We start from the raw sequence: 21,812 nt of genomic DNA, 5'->3' as shown, positions 1-21,812 counted from the left end.
AAGTTGTCTCAGTAGAAAAGTGAAGTCAGCAGACTGGATGAATTGTTTGCAGTATAATAAAACAACTGGCTCAAGTCAGTACAGTTATTATGAGATCATAAAAAAGATCAGACCATTCTTGAAAAGGGAGAAAACCTGGGCTAAGGCATCATTTATGTTCACACCTACGTATGAATGACATTGAAAATTTCAGGGAATAACAGAGAAAGATTAATACTAAATTCAATTTGCAGACCCCTTGAAAAGAAAAGGGGTTTATATTTATGAAGAATAAATCCTTTCAGATTATTCTCATCCACTGAAAACTGAAAGATTCATAGTTGAGTTACAAAAGAGATCTGTGTCATGATTCCAAAAAATCTTCCAGCTTAATAGTCAAATTCCAATTCTTTAAGCTCTTATTTAAGGCCAAAATCAGCTAGCACCTTGAGCATGTTTTATTTCATCTAGTTTGCACCACCTCTCCATGTTAATAGACATTATTAGCTCTACTTTACAGATTAGAAAACTAACCAAGTGAAAAAAACTATAGTCTTTTGTTAATATATATTTTAAATCTTTTCTTCTTATTAGGTCCATGTAAACTGAACTTTGAATCTATATAAATCTTTCCATTAAAAATAAAATAAAATAAAATAAAATAAAATAAAATAAATTTAGAAGCCCTGCTTTGACACTATACCTCATTTTAATACTATCCAACAGGGTATAGATCTGTATGAAGTGTAACAGTACCAATCAAACCCTGCTCTCAAGGCATTAAAAAAAATCTGTTGTCAAGTGAAAACAACCACCTCTGTCTTGACTTGAGTGTCCTAAAAAAAGAAAGCCTTATTGATAGCCTCTATGCTAAGACTGTATTGGAATTCCAGGGTTCCAGTGAGATGGGATTAAATGCAGAGCCCCTGTAACTGCACCACAGTGGACATGCAGAGGCTGAAAAAGCACGCAGTGTCAGGAGATGAGGCAACAATGAAGGATGCGTAGGCAGCCTATGACTGAGTGACTGAAGTTTAAAAGGCAGGTGGGGCAAGAGGAGGTGCCTTCCTGAAATCTCCCTCCATCAGGTAGGAAGGAGGAATACATGTTTATCTTTGAACAGACATTGAAAACTTGGTTATTATATCATCTGGGCAATTTTCCTTATTGAAATGAATTGTGACTGGAAACGCCAACAAGAATTTATTCAAAGTGAAAGAAGAGTCATGGAATTTGCTTAGTTTTTATCCAGGGGCAGGAGAGGATTATTCCCACTGAAAACATTTAAAGAGATAAGAACAGTAATTTCATGAGTATATCTTAAGATTTCTGCACATTCAATTCATTAATTATGCTCCAAACTCTTAAAATGCTCTTTATTCCATGATTTCTACTTCCTTACTTCCAGTGGCTTCCTCACGCACCACCGGTATTCTTTAGCTCAAATCACTTCACTCAAGCTGGTCTGACTAATATTATCACTAGTGTTACAATTGTTCAAACTATTAGACTCTTGTAAGTCCCAATATCAATTATTTTCTCTGCAGGGTTTGTCTGTGCTCACCACTATTTATTTTTTAATACTTTCCTGTCTCACATTCTAAGATAACAAACTTCCAAGCTCACTTTCTAAGCTCTGGATCAGTCCTTGGAATCTCCTTCTTCTTCTATACCTACTTCCTCTTCTACACCCAACTTACAAAAAAAAAAAGATGATTCTTGTGGTTTACTCCTCACTCATGCTTTCTTGACTCTGTGTCTTTCCCGAAGACGTTTTCTCCTTTCTGCTAACCCTCAGCAATTATGAACTCAAAGCCCTGAGAGCTCCTTACCTATAAGATATCTCTATTTCAAATTCAGCATGTCCCCAAACTGAACTCTTATCTTTTACTTCCAGGCTAGCTATTTCCTCTGGCATTTACTATCTTGATTTATAGTACCATTATTCACCACACCCCACCCTTTGCCAAAGTCAGTAACCTGGGAGTGATCCCTGACTCCTCATGGACCTTCATTCCCACATCAAAACAGTCACCAAGCCCTGGAAATAAAGCCTTCGGAAGAGCTCATGAATCTATCAGTTCCATGTCATCCTCACTGCTACTGCCTTAGATTAGGTCTTCACTGGGTCTGACCTGGAGGTTACCTTTGCCTTTGAGAACATGTTTCTGAAACCATTTCTATTATTTTAAATAGTTGGCTTTATATGTTTTTCTAAACATAAAACTGTAAAAAATCCTTTGGTCTACAAAATTCTTCTTTGGTCTACAAAAGAAATGACAGATTTCTTGGCAGTGCAATCAAAGTCAGTCAAAGTCAGTCAAAGTCTTCATGATCTGACTGCTGTGGTTCTACTAGTTTTGAAATAAGAGAGTAAAATGATAAACACAGAACGTATGCTTTACCATCAGCCAGTCCTGGGTTCTCATCCTGGCTCTGCCACTTACTGTCTGACCATGGGCAAAGTAATAACCCCTCTGAATTTTGGGTTTTTCATGGGTAATATATGGGTCAGTGTATATAACCATAGTGAAGATTAAATGGAGCCATGTATGTGTTGCATCCACCATGTAGACAGTGCTCAATACATTTCTCTTTCCTCCTTCCCTCATTTTATTTCCTTTACCCTACATGTCAGCTGCTGGTATACATGAAAAACCTTGAATACATTTTTTTTTTTTTGGTTTCATACATCTATGTCTTATAATATTCCCTCTAAAAGTAACTCCCTCTTTCCTACTGGAAAGTTACTTCTCATCATAGAAGATGAGGCTGCAGGGTCACTTCTATAAAGCATCCCCTAACACCCAAGGCAAAAATAAACACTCCGTTCTCTTTTTTTAACCTCTTTCCATATCTTGTGGAATTGCCAAGTCAACTCATGTCATTGTGCCATAACAATGAGGCACTTGGGCATGGAGGGTATAGCTAGTCACATAATGCTGTTCTTAAAAGCTGGCATGATACCAATACAAATAAGAAAAATGCATAAGGAACCTCCAAGATGATCTTCCCATCATTGTACAGTCATGCAGTGGCCAGTCTTTTGAATGATTGTCTTCACCATTAAAAATGAACATGGGAAATCTGTATGGGGTTAACTGGAAATTGTTATGTTTTATAAAACAAGACCTATGAGGAAATGCTAATATTGTGCTGATATTACTTAGTCTAAAGAGAAGGTAGAAATCATTGAATAACAACTCTCAATCATGACATAGTTTAACATAGAGAAGACAACTGGGCGTTTTTTTGGCATCAGTGAGCAACAGATGATTGTGAATAGTTTAACTTGCTGTAGGAAAAGTAGTTACTGTAACAGAAAAATCTCTTGAGGGTGAAAAACACTAAAAATCAAATATTTCTTCAAGTGATTGTGACAATTCCTCTATGCCATCTTTCTGAGTTTAACAGTGATTCCTCTTGAATCCCAGAGAATGGGCCATTTGGCTCATCAAGGTCCTCTCCACCCACAGGATCCCATGAATCCATCAAATAATGAAAACTTTACTCTCGTGCAAATGTAAGCTTAATAAATTTTTCTTAAAGCTATTAAACCCTTTTTATTATAAGCAGTGCTTGCACCAGGGGAGACTAAGGTTCACAGATGGATAGCATAAACCCATATAATTATACTACATATCTGCAAATAATTAATTCAGCTTTGTGCATGTAATTTGTGTGTCATTGCCCAAACATCCTTTTTCAAAAATACAACTCAAAATGTGCTGAATGGGGCAACAAGATTTTTGGTCTTCCTAGTGACATATTTCAAGAATAAGTTGCAACAGACATGAAAGTAGACAGTTGGCCTGTCTTCCATGGGGCCTAGGAAGAGTTACTAGGTGACTGAGGAGTGAGTGGAAAGGCAGAAGGGGTTCCAGACAGAGACTTGCCATGTCAGGAGCCAGTAGTGTGTGGGAAGTTGGCAACGAGCCGGATGGAGACTAAACTGAGCTTTACCACTGCACTTTACTTCCTGTGAACTGGAGACACGCAACTCCTAATGTGTTTTCTCTTTCTTTTCCTTCCTGCCGATGGCTGTGACTCAGTATGGCGACTTCCACACATTCTGACCTGACTCCCTAGCCCTCCTCCTTTGATGTAAGATAGTTTTGCCCCAGAGCAGTGGCTTAGTCCAAATCTGCCTATTGGCAGCATGTTATCTGCTCCTAACGTTCTTGGACTAGGATCAAAACGATGTAACCCTCCAGGCAAAGTCCAGGACTGCTTTTTGCAGCTATATAGCCGCTGCCTGCTGACTACAGAACACTGTTATAAAGGGCTCAGTGGTTCTTAACTTGGGGCAGTATCACCCCTGGTGGGGTTTGTATTTGTGTGGGGGCCTTTTGGCACCTTGAAATTTGGTGGGTGGTAGGCAGGGATGTAAATGTAACATTTGGGACAGCTTAGCACTGCAAAGATTTGTTTCACCCCAAAAGTGAACAGTGCCTCCACTGAGAAGCAGGTTAGATTTAGAATTGCCCCAGTGTTGACCAGGAAGCAACCTAAAGTCATCTTACCTCTTTGCTTAAGGAAATTTTGTGTGAAAGAAAAGATGCTTCTATCTTATTTGCCTGAGTCATCAGACTCTTATTATAAAAAGAAGACAATTGTGTCTAGGAACTTGAGATCCTAACAGAGGATCCAGACCCAGAGTCTGTTAAGGGCTTTGAGCATTTCTACAATTCCAGTCAAATAGGAAAGAAAAAAAAAAAAGTGCATTTGAGAGGTAACTGCCATTTAGTGAAAATCTCCTGTATGGTAAAGGATTTAGACAGCCCTACCTTTGAATACCTCTTAGGCACTTATTATTAGTGTAACCTTAGCTAACGTGCTTACTTCTGAACCTCCATTTCCCTGTCCGTCGAAGGAGTATTACAGTACCACGTGGGTTGTTAACAAAATGAATTTAATGCTTAAGTCTTACCACATACCTTGGTGCTTGAAAAATGGTAGCTAATAATAATAAATAATCATTAATATTAGTAATAGTATCATTATTCAGAGTAAGAAAAAATGAACTCTATTATCTGAATCCAACTGATATTCCACTCAATGTCTTCTGTAAAACACACATAATACTTGTCTTGATGAAATGGTAAACAAATAACCCTCTTTGGTAATACATGTACAAAATATGTGGGGAAGGAAATGCGGTAAAGAGGAAATTATTTTGGTTTCTGGCACTACTTCTTCTCTTTATTAATTGTATGGCTCCTTCCCATCCCAGGTCTGGTTGCCTTTAACTTTCAAAGCCGAGGACCTCTTCAGGGGCTAAAGACTCAATTATTCAATGTTATAATACTATCCATTAAACCCCCCTACTGCGAGTTCTGGTGCTATGAGCTTTCATTTAGAACTATTGTGTAATTAGCAGCATCTTGGTATAATTTAGTTTTGGAGGGTGAGAACATTGAAACCATGGGTCCATTCTCTATTCATCCATCATGTACATCTGTGTACAAGAAAGAGCTATACTGTGTTGAAGTACAAATATTCTTCAGAAAAAAATACAGTGCTCAACAAGATGACTTTTTGAATTTATATAAGACAAATAATAGTCCTATGTCATTTCTTCCTATCAGTTCCAGATGCATGCAAAGACTTACCAGACTTTTCAGTAGTTGCTTTGTTTCTCGTGTCTCTAGTGAATCTCTAAGAAGATCTATTGTTCTCTTAAAACAATAGTCTGCTGCCCAGTCTCCCCTGTGTGGCTGAAATTTTCAGGTACATTGGTTGTTGGTGTGTTGGAAGGGTGTTGTCATAGCACCATTGAATGGTAAAATGGTTTTAAATCTCTAACATAGACTTAGCAGATGCAGATCTAGTTTTCAGTTGTACCTAAAGGGATTTGCTAGAAGTTTCTTTAAACAAAAAAGGAGAGTGCCTGAGAAACGGCAACTTTCAAGTTAAATGTCCAAGAGCCTTTTCCCACTGGGGCCTTGGACTTGAGCATTTGCCCACTTCCACACCTTCCTCATTTATAGTTTGTTCTTGATTCATAGGAATAGAATATATATTTTTCTCTCCATAAGTATCAAGTGTAGGAGCCTAACTGGTTTACTAAATCATTTATAAAGCAATGAAAGGCTGAAAAACTGGAGAAAGTCTTTGGGGGAATATTGACTGATTAAGTGAATTATCTAAAAAGAGTAGTATAGAGAAATATAAAATTTAATTATGTATAACACAAATTATTAATGTCTTATAGTAATTATGTATAACACTAAACTCTATTATTATATCACTATAATAATGTGTTAAATTATAATTTCATATTTAGATTTAATGAATAAGTTATTGAGCATGATTAACCATTTAAATAATTTTACATAAGGGGAAAGAATTATCAGTTGATAAATTCAGGTGATCAGAACATACAACTTCATTGTCTACACGAACATGATTTCTGTGGAGGTAGAGACAGCATTCTCAGTACACCCCACTTCTGTCCGCAGACTTGTATTTGCGTCGTGGAACGCTGCAGCAGGTGGGACTAAGCTGTTGAGGAGGAGGGAGGGGTCAGCAATCAGGTCCTTGCTGTTGTTTGTCTGTTTATGCAACCATCACTCCTCTGTCCCTTCTGGTACTTAGAGCTTGCAGATGTCTCTGAGCTATTTCGTTTCTGACTGCAGGGTCCTTTCAGGTTCTGGGCACAACTGAGATTTCGGCAGAACCGGTAAAGTGCTAGACTAAAACTCTTAACCCGTCCATTATAAGTGACTTTGTGATCATTGTGGTGTAGCTGCCACTTCTGACATTAGAGGTGACTAAGGAAATCATGACTATGAGCCAGAATGAAAGAGCCTGATAGTATTAGGTGCCAAAGCATAAGATACCACCTAAGAAAACTCAGAACCATTTGGGAAGAATTTCTTGAAGGCTAGATCAGACAAAAATAGAATGGGATCATATTAATAATTAGTGTTGTTATTACCTTATCTTACTGAGAGGCTAGCGTAGTCTGGGAAATATGTTTCACTCATCTTTCTACAAATTCCTAAGATAATAAAAATGATACATGTGGTAAGAGGAGGTTTTCATCAAACTTCCAGATCTCAATTCAATTCCCTTTTTTTAAAAAAAAATTAACTTGTATAATTCCTATATCCTTATGTTTTCAATCCCTACGGACAGCTCTTCAGAAATTCATAAAGATGTAAAATGCTTCAAAAAAGGAGACTGTTCAGAACATCGGCAGAGATATTATCACCTGATAGGTGACGAGCATTGTGAGAAACAAGTTTGCCTTTGTTCATTCCCTTCCTGGTTATCTTTCCCGTCACATGAGGAAGAAATGAAACACCAGAAAGGATCAGGCTATCATCATCTACACTGGTTCCTGTCATTGGCTAAGCATTAATTTCATAGCCCAGCCTTCATACAGGAAGCTGCTGCCTGACCCGCCGTTCCTGGCGCATACATTCTGAGTGCTTCCCGTGCATGCCACGTTGCAGGAGGAGTTTCTTGGTCACTATGGGACCTGCCCCTCTAAAGCACGAGTTTTCAGTCTTCATTGTTCTGGTGGCAGAACTCTTTGTTTAAAAGCCCAAGATGTAAACCAGATGAAAACAGAGCTGCTCCTTTTGAAGCAGGCGCTTGAGGGGGCTCATCGCCTTGCTCTTTCACTCCTCCCAAGGGCTCTGAAGACCCTTACTCTCTAGCAATTTTAATGTCTTTGTTAAAACAAAATTCTGGAACATCGTGGATTTTCCCTGGAAGGAGAATCTCCAAGTGGAGAAGCACAGCTTATTGAGCTGCTGTCGCTGCTTCCTCTAATTTCACCTTCGATTTAGCTCCGCTCCCATCTTCATGATGTTCTCCTGTTAAGCAACTGGCCCTGAACTCCTCTTCACAGATGTGATAAGGTAGTGATTTTCTACAGCTAAGCACCAAGGAGCTACACCCCCAAACTGCAAACCCAAGAAGGATAGAGACTGTTTGGCTGAGGGTTGCATCGCCGGGGCGTAATGCTGTGCCTGGCACGTACTGGTCATTCAATAAATATTTGTGGACTGAGGGAATGAGTGGGTAGAGGAATAACCAAGGGAGCAGGGAAGCACAGAGAGTTCAGGAAGTGTGAAAAGAGTTCAGTCAAAGAATTACATAGTTTTCTAGAGCTGTGCTAGCGGTCTTGCCACTAGGTTCATAACTTACCTCATCTCGTACTCCGTTTTGAGTCCAGTGGCCCCAAGGGGCCCTCACAGCTTTCCCTGGGCTCTTGTGACTAATTTCCTAGCCTGTTTCACATAGTACCATCTTAAAGCTACCCTACTGGTGTGTTTTATATACTCTTCTCTCTGGTGCACCTTAATATGCCCACGGTTGAGGCAAAGGGAGCCTGATGCTTTCCCTCAGTTAGTGGAAGTCTGTGCTTTGGCTTCTGGGATTTTTTATTTGCTTGTTTGTTTTGTCTAAGAAATACTGAAAATGACCTCATCTATGAGATTAGCCCCTCCGCCATACACAGTGGATGAGCTTGACTCTTGCAGTCCTGAGTATACAACCATATCTAAATACAATTCATTATAATAAGAACAGTGTACATAGAGTAATAGGAGCAAAGTGCTCCCCCCATAGCCACAGGAAGCACTCAGACTAGGGGAAGAGTGGTTGTAGGGTGGAGTAAACAGAATAATGCCCCTCCCCTCCACCAAAGATACCAAGTCCTCATCTCTGAAACCTGTAAATGTTACCTTGTGAAGAAAAAAGGTCTATGTAGATGCGATTAAGTTGAGAATTTTGAGACAGAGAGATTATCCTGGATAATCAGGGCAGAACCTAAATGCAGTCTCTTATGAGAAAGGCAGAGGGAGGTTTGACATAGATAGTAGAAAAGTAGATACACATAGAGAAGAGAAGGGGATATGAAGACAGAGGCAGAGACTGGAGTGATAAGGCCACAAGCCAAGGAATGCTGGCAGCCACCAGAATCCGGAAGAGGCAAGGAACCAGTTCTCTCCAAGAGCCTTCAGAGGAGCTGTGACCTCTGACCTGTGACCTGCTAACCTCTTGATTTTACCCAAAGACACTGATATTGGCATTCTGGCCCCCAGACCTGTGACAGAACAAAGTTTGTCATAATTTATTCCAGCATCCACAGAAAACAAATAAAGAGGGAAATGTAGGCTTTTAAGATTTTGTAGTAAGATTTTGTAGTATATAAATCTACTTATCTATAAGCCTATATATATATACACATACATATATATAGAGAGAGTATCAATATTGCCAGCTATTTCCTGTTGTTGAAATATGCAGGAGTTTTTCAAACTTTCAAAGATGAGAGAAACTTTTGAAAGGCCAGATCACCATGAAGAACAATTCTGGTCTGCAAAAGTTGACAGAAGAAAGGATCAGAATGAATATGAGGAGATCACTTTGAGGGTAAACAATGAGACGGAGGGCAAATAATTGGGATTATTCAGTGAACAGACTTCTTAGTGGGTTGAGAAATTAGGTGCTACTGGGGTGATGGGGAAGTGGACCAGGGGACTGACCTATTAAATTAAACACGATATTTATAAATTAATGCCAAGGTTGGTGTTATCTTGCCCTGCAAGCCTTCTAGCCTTCGTATGCAGTGAGCCCTGATCACTATCATATAGGTAAGTGCCTGGTGAATTGGTGAGAACCAAGACTCAGTGCAAGAAGCACTTGCTAAAAAAGGATACTGAGTAAAAGTCTCTAAAAGTTGACACCTCTGGTTGGATGGCCCCGCTGTTGGTGAACCTTGAAGCATCAGCCCTTGAAGACCTCAGTTTGACTCAGGCCAGACTTTCTTCTCTGGTGGAAGCATGAGCAATTTCTGCTCCTTGCTAAATGTGCCCAGTTAGTTTGTGGGCAGAAACAGATAACCCTTCCCCACCAAATGCACCCTATTACTTGCCCACAGGCCTTTCCAGTAGTGTGTCCATATACACATCTACTTTCTCATGAGTTTTTTCATAACTGGGAACCTTCTTTCCAAGAGGCCAGACTGGTGTAAAGTATCTGGTCTTAGCCTTACAGCAAAACAAAGACACTGAGCTTTCTTTACAGTCCTGTTCTAGCCAGGCGTTCTGTATAAATTATAGATGGGAAAGCTCCTCTAAAAGTTCTAGGTAGTAGAAAGTACAGGATAGCTATCTTGACATTTTAAAACCATCTGTGTATAAGCTTTAAATTCTCATTATGTCATATAGAAGGGAGACTGCTCACACATAGGCATTTATGATTTCTAATTCCTCCATAGTTCTGGAATTCTGAGTTATATGTTTAAGTTTTTGAGATGGAGACATCATTTGATAGGCTTCCCAGAAGTCTTCACATTTGTTTATAATTTCTATAGGGCTCCTCTGCATTTGTGCTAAGGTTGGACCCTCCAACGTGTGTAACTTGCTAATTTTCGCACTCAGTTGATCATAAGTTTTTTTATGCTTATATAAGCCAGAAAAAGAATTGTGTTGTCATCACTGTGATGCTAAGTGAGACTTAGTCTTACCATGAACCTGTATGATGTTTGAATTCCTCTAGCTTTTGAAGTTCATGAAATTACAGTTTCCAGCAATGTTTTAATAAATTTCTGAAGAACAGCAGAGGTATAAAACTCATTTGTTTGATTCTGTTCTGTTTTACAGACCTTCAAAGTTCAACATCTCCAGAACTCCAGAATTCCCCACTTTGGAGGATGAATGGTTAATTGGATCCTAGTAGGTAAGCAAACACTAACAAAATAACAGCACATACCAAATATTTCTTTTTATGATTCTAAAAGCAGTTGAAATACAGATGTGGTTCTAAAACTACAGTGAAGAGTATGTGTTAGATTAACAGTCTTTCATTTGTTAGTAATTTTGTTATATGCTACTTGGAAGAGATTAGTTAAAGCTATGTTTCTGGAAGAGAGGGTCAAACAGAGACAGCAAAGCACCCTAGTAAGACACACAAATTTTTAAAAAAATTTCTTCATTCATGTAGTAGTGAAATATTTTCTTAGTGGCTACTTTATGTTTGATAATATGGTACATTTTTGCAGAAGAATGCAAAAGCAGTATGTCTACATCAACCTCTGCTGTTAAGGAGCTTATAGGATTAAGAGGCAGTGTAGACACAAGTATGAGTACCACAAAGACAATTATTATTATCATGTATTGAGTTCGATGTGTCAGGCAGAAGACATTAACACTAAAGTATCTATTCCTCACAACAGTATCTAAGAGAGAGACTGTTTTCCTGGTTTTACCAGTAGGATATCTCAAGACTAAGACTCATGGTGAATAAATTACGGAGCTGGGATTAAAGCTAGTTGCTTTATCTCTAGAGTCCAGCCTCTGCTGTATCATCATGCTAGAATGTTCCTCGTTACAACTTATGATTAAGTACAAGTGAAAAGCATCGAGTTAATTTAGCTTTATTTTAAGAAAGAGATTATCACAGTAAACACTCATACACCACTACCTAAATTCTACACTTAACATTTTAATGTATTAGCTTTATCATGCATCTGACATTTTAGTATATTTGTGTTATCGTGCATCTGTCCATCTATATATACCCCTCCTTCTATAAGTCAATCTATCTTACATATTCATTCATTTCAAAGTAAGTTGCAAACATAAGTACACTTCACCCCTAAACATGTTATCATGTATATCAGTAATTGAATTCAATATATGTTTAGTTATTTTTTTGAAAGTAAAATTTATATGTAATGAATGCATGTATCTTAAGTGTAACATTCAATGAGTTTGACTACTGCACATACATTTATAAAACAAACCTCTATCAAGATATGGAATATTATCATCACTCCAAAAAGTGATCTTGTTTCCATTGGTTAGTTTTTGTAACTGCTCCCTTGGAGGCAACGAATATTCTGATATTTCTTGACCGTAGATTCATTTTGCCTTTTTTTTTTCACTTAGCATACTGTTTTTGAGATTCAATTATTTTGTTATATCATTCCTTTTTTATTGCTGAGTAGTATTTCATTGTATGAATATACTATAGTTTATCCTCTTGTCTGCTGATGAACATTTGGGCTGTTTGAGTTTGGGGCTATGATGAATAAAATATGCTGTGAATATTCCTGTATACAATTTTCTTTCCTTGGAAAATTGCCTAATAGTGGAATTGCTGTGTCATAAGGTAGAAGTGTGTTTAAGATTTATGAGAAATTTCCACATCTCTTCTCAATTTCTATTAAAAAATGTAGGAGAGTTCTGCTTACTCCATATTATTACTAACATTTAGCATGGCAGGCAGAAGCTAAGTGGTGAAAAGTAAATATTGACTAGTTTGTGAAGGAAGCAGGCTTTGTGGCTAAAGGCTCTGTCCTCAGTAGCTGGGAGTCGCTGAGGAGTCTGTCCTTAGGAGATAGTCTAGGGAAAGCGGTGTTTGGTAAGGTTAACGCGACAGTGGGGTGCAAGATGGCTTTGAAAAGTAAAGAACTATAGATAGAGGCTAAGAAGGTTGTTGTAAGAATTTAGGCATGATCTAATGATGACTTAGACCAAAACCAAGTCAGTGGACTTAGAAATTTAGTGGGGTAGGTGAAGAGACAAAAAAAAAATATTGAAGTGAGTGTAGGGGAAATGGAATTGCCATTAATACTTTAAGCAAAGGGAGAATTGGTTTTGTGCTTATCTGGTTATTGGTTACATGTACTGACAGGCCAGTAAAATAGCAATCTTCACTGGCAGGTGGAAGGATTAACATTGGAATTCAGTGAAGTTCAACTGTGGAGATGATCTCCACTACCTACACAAACTTGCTTATGAGAAAACAAATTCAAATACTGTAGAAGCCAGGAAATAAGAATTTACCTACTAGAGACCATCTGATATGAGTTTCTTTATTTACACTGTACTAATAATATTTACACATTTTGTCTCCTCTTTCCAAAATGCTTTTCCTTGACTGCTCCACCTTGGTACGTTGACCTAAAAGATGACGTTGAAATATTGCCTTATCTGTGGACTGACTCCTATGGCATTTCCCACTCACCTCGATCACGGAATTTACTGTGCCATCTTGGAATTATATGCATCTGTTCTTGCTCGCCTACTCCCTTACCCAGTAATTGATACTTAGATGCATAAAAATATTTGCTGAATCAAAGAGGTGCTTCAATAGATCTATCCTCTCTACCTCAAAATGTCTCTATTTCTTTAATTATTCTCTTCTCTTTACTTCATTTTTCCTTTCCTTTAAAATTAATCATTTCTCTCTGTGACTACAGTCTACCTACCACATGCATTTTGATCATACACCCTCTATTCTTTCTTTTGCTTCTTTAGTGCCATTGAAAAATTCTGTTCTTATATATATGTGCCAATTTTCTCCTTCCTAAAATAAACCTCTTTTTGTTACCTCTTTGAGTTATTCTCTTAGGTTTCTCCTTCCTTGTACAACTAAACTTCTAGAAAGAGTTATTTCCATTGCGTTGTCTAGTTCCTTACAGCATACTCCTTAAAAACCATTCTTTCGTCTGTAGCCTTCTCAAAAGTCATGTACAACTGACTGGTCGACAGATCCCATGGCTTTGACCCTTTCTCAAGTTCCTCAACACCTCTCAATATTTGACAGTGTTGAAAATCCTCACCTCACTGGAATTCTTTCCCTTCTAGGCTTCCTTTACATTCTGCCATCCTTAATGTCTATTATGTGACAGAAACAGTACTAGATGAGTTGCAAATGTTATATTTGACTAGAGTCTTCTCCATTCTCTTCCTTAAAAACAGAATATTTTCCTAAGTCTTCAGCTTACATTCAAATGTTCTAGCAGTTCTTTTTACCAAATTTTGTCAATCTTTCTCCTACTGGTCTTTCAATCCCTCTAAATCCATTCTAGCATCACAGTATCCATGACAACCTATACCCACTGAATGCATTCCTACTATTAATAGAAATATAATACGAGTTGTCCATGGCTACTACATGCTCATGTATATTATATAATTTAATTGTGAGAACAAACTTGTGATGTACAATGATTCCTGCTTTACTGATAAAGAAACTGAAGCTCACGTAGGTTAAATAGTAAAGATTACTGGTGTCTAATGCACAGAGTAGCCACAGATGAACACACTGATTTGCACATTTGCTTAATTGCTGTGTTGAGAATGTTAACTCTGTCTTCACTTATTCTCTTTCTTCTGCCAGAATGTCCTTACCCTACACAATTACACCGTTTCATCTAAATCTTACTCATCTGTCAGCGTCTATTTGGGATGCCATCTCTTCCAAGTAATTTTATTTTCCCTTATTTTTCTGACTAGAAGCAATTTTTTCCCTCTGAACGCCCATAGAATTTTTTTGAAAAACTATTATTGATATATTTATAGGTCTTATTTTTAAGAGCACTTTTAGGTTTAGAGAAGAAATTGAGCAGAAAATACAGAGTCCCCATGTACTCCCTCTTTCCCCACAGTTTCCCATATTACTAACATCTTGTGTTAGTGTAGTAAGTTTGTTACAACTGACGAACTAATATTAATACTTTATTATTAACTAAAGCACATAGTGTACATAAGGGTTCATTCTTTGTGTGCTACATTCTCTGGCTTTTGACAAATGCCTAATATTATATATACACCACTACAGGGTCAGACAGAATATGTTCACTGCCCTAAAAATTCTCTGTGCTCCACTGATTCATTCCTTCCTCTCAGCCTGGGCTCTTGGCAACCATGGACCTTTTTACTGCCTCCATAGTTTTGCCTTTTTCAGAATGTCATATAATTGGAGTCATACAGTATGTAGCCTTTTTAGATGGACTTCTTTCACTTAGTAATATGCATTTAAGCTTACTCCAGGTCTTTTTATGGTTTGATGGTTTATTTCAGTGCTAAAAAAGTTCCATTGTCTATATTATCACAGTTTATCCATTCACCTCCTGAAAAACATCTTTGTTGACTTTTAAGTTTTGGCGATTGTGTCTAAAGCTGCTATAAACATCCGTGTGTACGTTCTCGTGTGGACGGAAGTCAATTCATTTGGGTAAATACCAATGAGAACAATTACTAGTTCATATGGCAAGAGTATGCTTAGTTTTGTAAGGAACTGCTAAACTGTCTTTCAAAGTGTCTGCACCATTTTGCATTCACATAAGCAATGGATGAAAGTTCCTGTTGCTCCACATCCACCTCAGCGTTTGACATTGTAAGTGTTTTGGATTGTAGCTATTCAAACTGTATGATGGTATCTCACTGTTGTTTTAATGTTCAGCTTCTTAATGATATATGATGTTGAATGTCTTTTCATTGCTGAATGTTATTCATACTTTCCATCTGTATATCATCTTTGGTGAGGTGTCTGTTGGATCTTTTGTTCATTTTTAAATTGAGTTGCTTGTTTTCTTATTGTTGAGTTTTAAGAGTTGTTCCTCTATACTAGATACAAGCTCTTTATCAGATAGGTGTTTTGCAAATATTTTCTCCCAGTCCATGCCTTGTCTGTTTATTATCTTAGCAGTGTCTTTCATAGAGTAGGCATTTTTAATTTTAATGAAGTCTAATTTATCCATTTTTTCCCCATGGATTGTGTTTTTTGGTGTTGTATTTAAGAAGTCATTGCCAATCCCAAGGTCACCTGGATTTTATACTACTTTGTATTCTAAAAAGTTTGATAGTTATGAATTTTGCTATTAGGGCTATGATCCATTTTGAGTTGATTTTTGTGGAAGGTGTAAAGTCTTTGCCTAGACTAATTTTTTTTTCCTTTGCATGTGAACATCCAGCTGTCCTTCCTCCATTGAATTGCCTCTGCTCCTTTGTCAGAGATAAGTTGACTATATTTGTGTGGGTATATTTCTGGGCTCTCTATTCTGTTCAATTGATCTATTTGTCTAATCTTCCACCAATACCACGTGGTCTTGATTCTCATAACATTTTAAATATGTTACTTAGAAGTTTCCCTGTACATTGTGCATCTTTTGAACCTGACTTTTCTGGCCAAATAGATTGAATGTCTTTGAGGACAGAATGTCTATCTGATTTTTCTTTCCTATTTCTCCTAGTACAGTGCTTTTCATAGAGGAGCTCAAAGGAAATATTGTACAATGCAGTGTTTCCTCTATGTTGTACATTATAAACATTTGTGGAACTTTAAACATTACATAGATACTATTGAAATGTACAAATGAGGAGCTCATATATTTATAATTTAAAAATCCCCTTTTGGATGATTCTGATCCTCAGCCAGGATTGGAAGAGTGAAAACAGTAGGAATTAAATTTTGGTTTAGACAAATTGGTTCATCATCTTTAGTCTCCATTAACTCCTTTGAAAAATGGAAGCCTCTCTGTATCACCATAAAATTTAAACATGTTAATGTGTGGAAAACACCTAGCATAGCTTCTAGCAGAGGGTAAACATTTTAAAGATGTTAATTTCTTTCTCTAGTCTTTAACCCCTCAAAATGCAATTATTATTAAAATGTTTTAATATAATATATACCACATTATTATATTAATATATAATATATGTTATATTAATACTGTATATATAATATATACTATACTACATTGCACATTATACTATAATATATAATTTATTTATGTATTAGTATATGAATATAAATATTATAGTAATGCAATGTTTTTCTTCTTTTCTTAGGATATCTTTCAAAGCTTTCCTAATCTTAGTCTCTCTTTTTTATTTCTACTGACCCCTCTGTCATGCAGTCACTGAGGCCCCATCATTAGAGTGACCTGCACCATTGTCACCCTCTCCCATTGTCAGTCTTACCTCCCTTCTTCAACTCTGTAGCTCCGTGCCAGAGTCTACCTCAGTATACTCCTTCCTCCTGGTGGGGGTTAGACAGCAAAATATAAATGCTGTCATCACCATATATTATAGCAGCTCTTTAGTTCCCATCATAAATTCTGTTTACCAAAAACACAAAGATGCAAATCCAACTAAAAAATACCTAAGCAATACAAACAATATTTTGAAACAAAATCACTTTCTATTAAGACACTTTTATATTTCATTTACTCATAGATAGCAGAAATAAAATAACCTGCTCCCTACCTAACAGCCCCTGATACATGTAACAAGTGCAAAGAACAACTTATTTATATACAATCGTTAACCAAATACTTGTTTTATCTATGCAGTTAGGTAAAGAAGTAAACATGTGTTGGAAGTTACTAGCACCAGATCTTGTGCCACTGCTGCAAGCAGTTTTAGACTTTAGTCTTGAGGAACTTTTAGTCTGGTGAGGAGGGCCAAATGTGAAAAATGTGGACTCTGTCTTCTGCTGTTAAGGGTCCAGGATACTCCGTCAGGCTGGCATTTGAATGTCACTTATTAATTATGTCATCTTAGGTAAATTATTCATCCTCTTTAAAATTGTCCATCTAAAATAGAGGAAGTACATACTGACCTCACAAGAGTTTGGCAAATATTAATTTAAATAACGTATAAATCACTTACTGTAGAGCTGACACATGGAGACTACCACTGTGAGCTCCCTCACCCCTCAGTTTTTGAGAGCTTTTTCAGGTTCTTCTAAAGTATTTTTAAAAATATTAGACATATAACCAGAATACTTGTGTTCAAAGATTAGCTCTACCATTTATCAATTATGTGAGATGAGACAAGATAAATCACTCTACAGAGCTTTAATCTTGTTATTCACAAATAAGGCTAATAAAACCTTAGTACAGATGTGTAGAAAAGATTAAGTGAGCCAAAGAATAAAGTTAATTTATACATTATACGTATAAGATATTCTACTTCTTGATAGCTAAAAATTCTTTTTTTTTCCTTTCCTTAAATTCTGGCAACATGGATGAGAAAAATGAAAAGAATTGAGCAATATTCTAGTGCAATGATTTAATGAGGAATGTAAACACAGTTCAACATGCAATGAAAGCATTAGACAACTCCAGCTTAATATAAAGTGACAACCTGTCAATTAACACCAATATTGGGAACACCATGTTTACAGACCAAATTTAATAAATAACAAAAGCATTAAATGTACTTTTAATCCAGTTTCATATCCGTACAGTATTTTTAAAATGTAGATGTAAATTAAGTTTATGTCTCTAGAGGCTCTAACTCTACATTTTAATTGAAGATGATAGACCTGGCCATTAGGCATGTAGGAAATTATTTAATGAATTTGTATTTTAAAGGGCATGCAATTGAATATTAATGACTTGCATATTTATTTTTAAAACTAATGTGATGGTATTAACTCAAAATATAACAAAACAAACCCTTGTTTTAAGAAAATTGTTGAATTTGTGTTTGTTTTGATAAAAATAGTGTTTTCAAAATACCTTTGATTAAAAACTCATGCACATAAGTTGTGTAAGAAAACTGTGTTGAAGTTACCTTGGGTAATTCATGCTTATGAGCTGCTTCAGTACGTTATTCTAAAATAATGAATTAGTGTTTAGAACTTCACAGGGGATGTATAACACACATTCTGCTCTTTAATGACATTTAATGATACCTTTGAAGAATTACCTTAACATACTGTATTCTGCCTTTGTCCTGCTATGCTTGGAGCAAATCTAAATTCTTTGGAATGGAAAACTGTTCTTACTGATTACATGTGGTCAAAAATGAGATCTGGGAAGCTCTGTCATTCAAGGGGTGCCTATCTCCACGTTAACCTTTGTCTCTTGATTATGTGGTTCTCATCCCAGCAGCTCCTTTCGTCTGCTGGTCTGCTGCACGCTGCGCAGATGTTTCTCCTATTGCCGCTACATGGTGAATTTTCAAGCAGCTTCATAGGCATATATTTCCAGATGTGTTCCCCCGTTTCTCTGGATGGACCTTTTCTCCTTACAAAGAGCAGATCGCACTGCTGCTCAGACTTTTGATCTATTGACTAAAGTAAAAACAAACAGCACTCCACTGATGTGTTTTGGGGGCCTTTGGCAACAGCACACACAATAAGTGTCCCCCTCACTCTTTGAAACACTGCTGGCAGATGTTTTCCGTGGACTTCTCCACCCAACAGCTTTTATTCTAACCCCAGCTCCTCCTTCCAGGGAGCAGTTGGATTAATGCGATTCAGTCTCTGTTTTCCATTTATATTTACTTTAAGGCTCTCTTACCTGCACTTTGAGGTTAATGGCAAAATTGGGGTCTTACCAAATTAAGACCTAGTTAATGTCTTAGATCAGTAATAAGGTAAATGATTTTAGGAAATGCGTACTTACTGTCAAAAGAGGAATTTTAATTTCAATTACTTACTTAACAATTTTATTTGCCTATGCTTAAAGGGAAAATTGTTAGCCCAGATTGTTTTGACACTTGAAAATTTGTTTCTCCAATCATCTGCCCTTCTATCCATCCACTCATCCATTCACACATGACTATTCAGTATCTGATAATTGAAGACCTGCCAGGTAACAGACATTGGAGATGCAGAGACAGAAGAGATACAATCCTTGAACTCAGGAAGCTCATGGCCCAGTCGTGGGGTCCAATGTGAGAAATGTAATAGAAGTTCTTTGATAGCAGTCTATGTAGAGTTCTGAAAGGATGAAAGGAAAGAGCAGTTGCAGGAGGCACATAAAGATCTTTAAACACCTTTAAGACTTCCGTCAAATTTAGGACAGGGAATGAACTGCTGGTGATTCAGAAGAGCTGCTCTGTGTCATATAAACAATAGACATTTTATAAAATAATAGTAGGCAAGAACATGTTTTCATTAGCACTTTGAAATAGAGAGTTAAGAAACATTTGGGATCAAAACATTTTACAGAGACAATAAAAATAAAATAGGTTATTATCCACAGAGATTCTCTGAGTCTAAATACTGTGTAAACGGAAACACTACCTTCCTGCTGCAAATTCTATTAAACACTATTAGGTAATAAAATAAATAAGACAGCTAAGATAGAGTGATGGTAAGTAAAGATGCTGGGCTTTGACTAATGGTGGAAAACAATGTAACTGAGCATTGCTTAGCACACAAGCCACATCACTATAACAAAGCCACGTCAACAGCACTGGCCTAAAGAAGTGGCTTCTTTCACACATAAAAGACCCACATAAATGGGTGACTGAGCTAGTGAGTGGAATCTGACATCTTAGCCTTGTATGCTTATGGCTTCTAACATGTACCACTGACAGCATTGTCTCTATCCAAGAGAAGTGATTTTATCTTTAAGGAGATTACTCAAAAGTTGTACATATTACTTCCACTTACAACCTAGTGGCACAGAATTGGCTATAAGGCCACATCTGTCTGCAAAGGAGACTAGAAATTAAGGCTGTAGAAAGGCATAAGTGTTTCCAGCTCATATGAGAGGAATTCTGTTATTAAAAAAAGGAGAGAAAGGATGCTGGGAGACAGTCTTTGCCACAAAATTGTTAATATACTTGTTTTTAGAACTGAAAGAAATGGCTCAGAGCAAAGATAAAGTTTTCATGAGTCAGAGACTAGTATAGGAATATGTTATAAGACTTCTTTTAATCTTATGACACTTTTAGTATTATTTTGATTATTTTATCTTTTGGTTCTATTTAGATAGTGAAAAAATATGAAATAAAACATAAGGCAGATTATGTATGTGCTCATTTGAGTTTCAGCTGAGTGGGTATTAAGGCAAAGAGAAGGAAATTTCATTGAGTGTCTACTGTATTAGACTGTGTTATTATTCCTCAATAATTTTTTACCTCACTGGGGAAAGACTATATTTCCCTGCATAATTGAAGTTAGGTTTTACCAAGTGGTTTTCACTGGTTAATAAAAAATGGGTTATAATGTTCTCTGTGACTTTGAGGCTACATCCTTAAGACACCATTCTTTGTGCACTGAATTCTTTCTTTTCCCTCTGCTAGGGAGTCCTTTAGGTAGGAGCTACTTTTCCAGCCTGAGTTCTAGAGTGAGGACAATGACAGTGCAGGCTGCAATGGACATGCAACATGAACAAGAAACAAACCTTTGGTGTTTTAACCCACTGAGATTCTGGTTGTTATTACTGCATAACTTAGCTCATTCTGACTTGACAAACTGGAAAGATGGGCAGACTACCCAAATCCTTGGGCATTCAGAGAAACAAGTGAATAAACAAGGATTGGATTTAGGAAGAATTATACCTCCTCACAGTTTAATTACCTGAAAACTCTTATTTTATTTGGGCTCTTCTCATTCTCCAATCAGAACTCTTTTGGCTACAAAACATTAAATTTGAATGACCTAATCTTGAACACTGGAACCATTTCCTTAAACATGAATTCTCTATTTTGTAATATCTGGAACATACCTTAAAAAACAAACAAACCTACATTCTGCCTTATACTTCTGTTAATGTCATTTCTTTTTATCTAAAATCCTTTCAATTTTCTTGCTGTTCACTTCCTGTTTTCAACTAATAGAAATTATACCCATTTCCTTCCAGGTCCAGTTCAACTGCTGCTGCCATCAGAGATATTTCACAAATCTTATCAACCAGATATGGTATCTTACTTGTCTAAATTCAGCTCCATTTAGGGCTTTTTATCATTGCTGGGGTTCCCTAGAATAAAAGCCTGAGGTGAAAGAGCTAATGTTTTATCAAGAACTATAATCTCAGTTCGGCAAAATGAAGGAAAATAGACCTGAGACAAGGAAGGTTGAGAAGTGAGGCTGCGGTAGTATGTTACTGAGCTGTCCACTGCTTTGTAAACATAAAGAGATATCTGGTTGCTTGGTAAGTGAGGCATCTCCAGAAAATCCTTACAGGAAACTCTGCTTTGTAACAGGGAGAAAGGGAGAGTGAGTTAGCTTTTGGCTCTCCCTTCACCCTATCTCCTGTGTTAGTTAAAATTGGCCCTGCTGGGGAAGTTGAGTACCTTACAATTATGAATCGTATCACCTGGCCCCTTTGACACACT

At 37.0% G+C, this 21,812-nt stretch overlaps 1 long non-coding RNA gene across 1 annotated transcript; it reads left to right on the top strand.

Annotated features, from left to right (window-relative positions):
- The first annotated feature begins 1,028 nt into the window (after positions 1-1,028).
- LOC116281504 (uncharacterized) lies at positions 1,029-21,480 on the top strand. Its single transcript, XR_012074986.1, has 3 exons — positions 1,029-1,067; positions 10,602-10,677; positions 21,338-21,480. It is a non-coding gene; the product is annotated as an uncharacterized lncRNA (long non-coding RNA).
- The last annotated feature ends 332 nt before the right edge of the window (positions 21,481-21,812 follow it).

Source organism: Vicugna pacos, chromosome 8, assembly GCF_048564905.1.
Source record: "Vicugna pacos chromosome 8, VicPac4, whole genome shotgun sequence".
Classification (NCBI taxonomy): Eukaryota; Metazoa; Chordata; class Mammalia; order Artiodactyla; family Camelidae; genus Vicugna; species Vicugna pacos.
The sequence above is the reverse complement of the archived record's forward strand: the minus strand, read 5'-3'. Positions and strand labels throughout refer to the sequence as shown.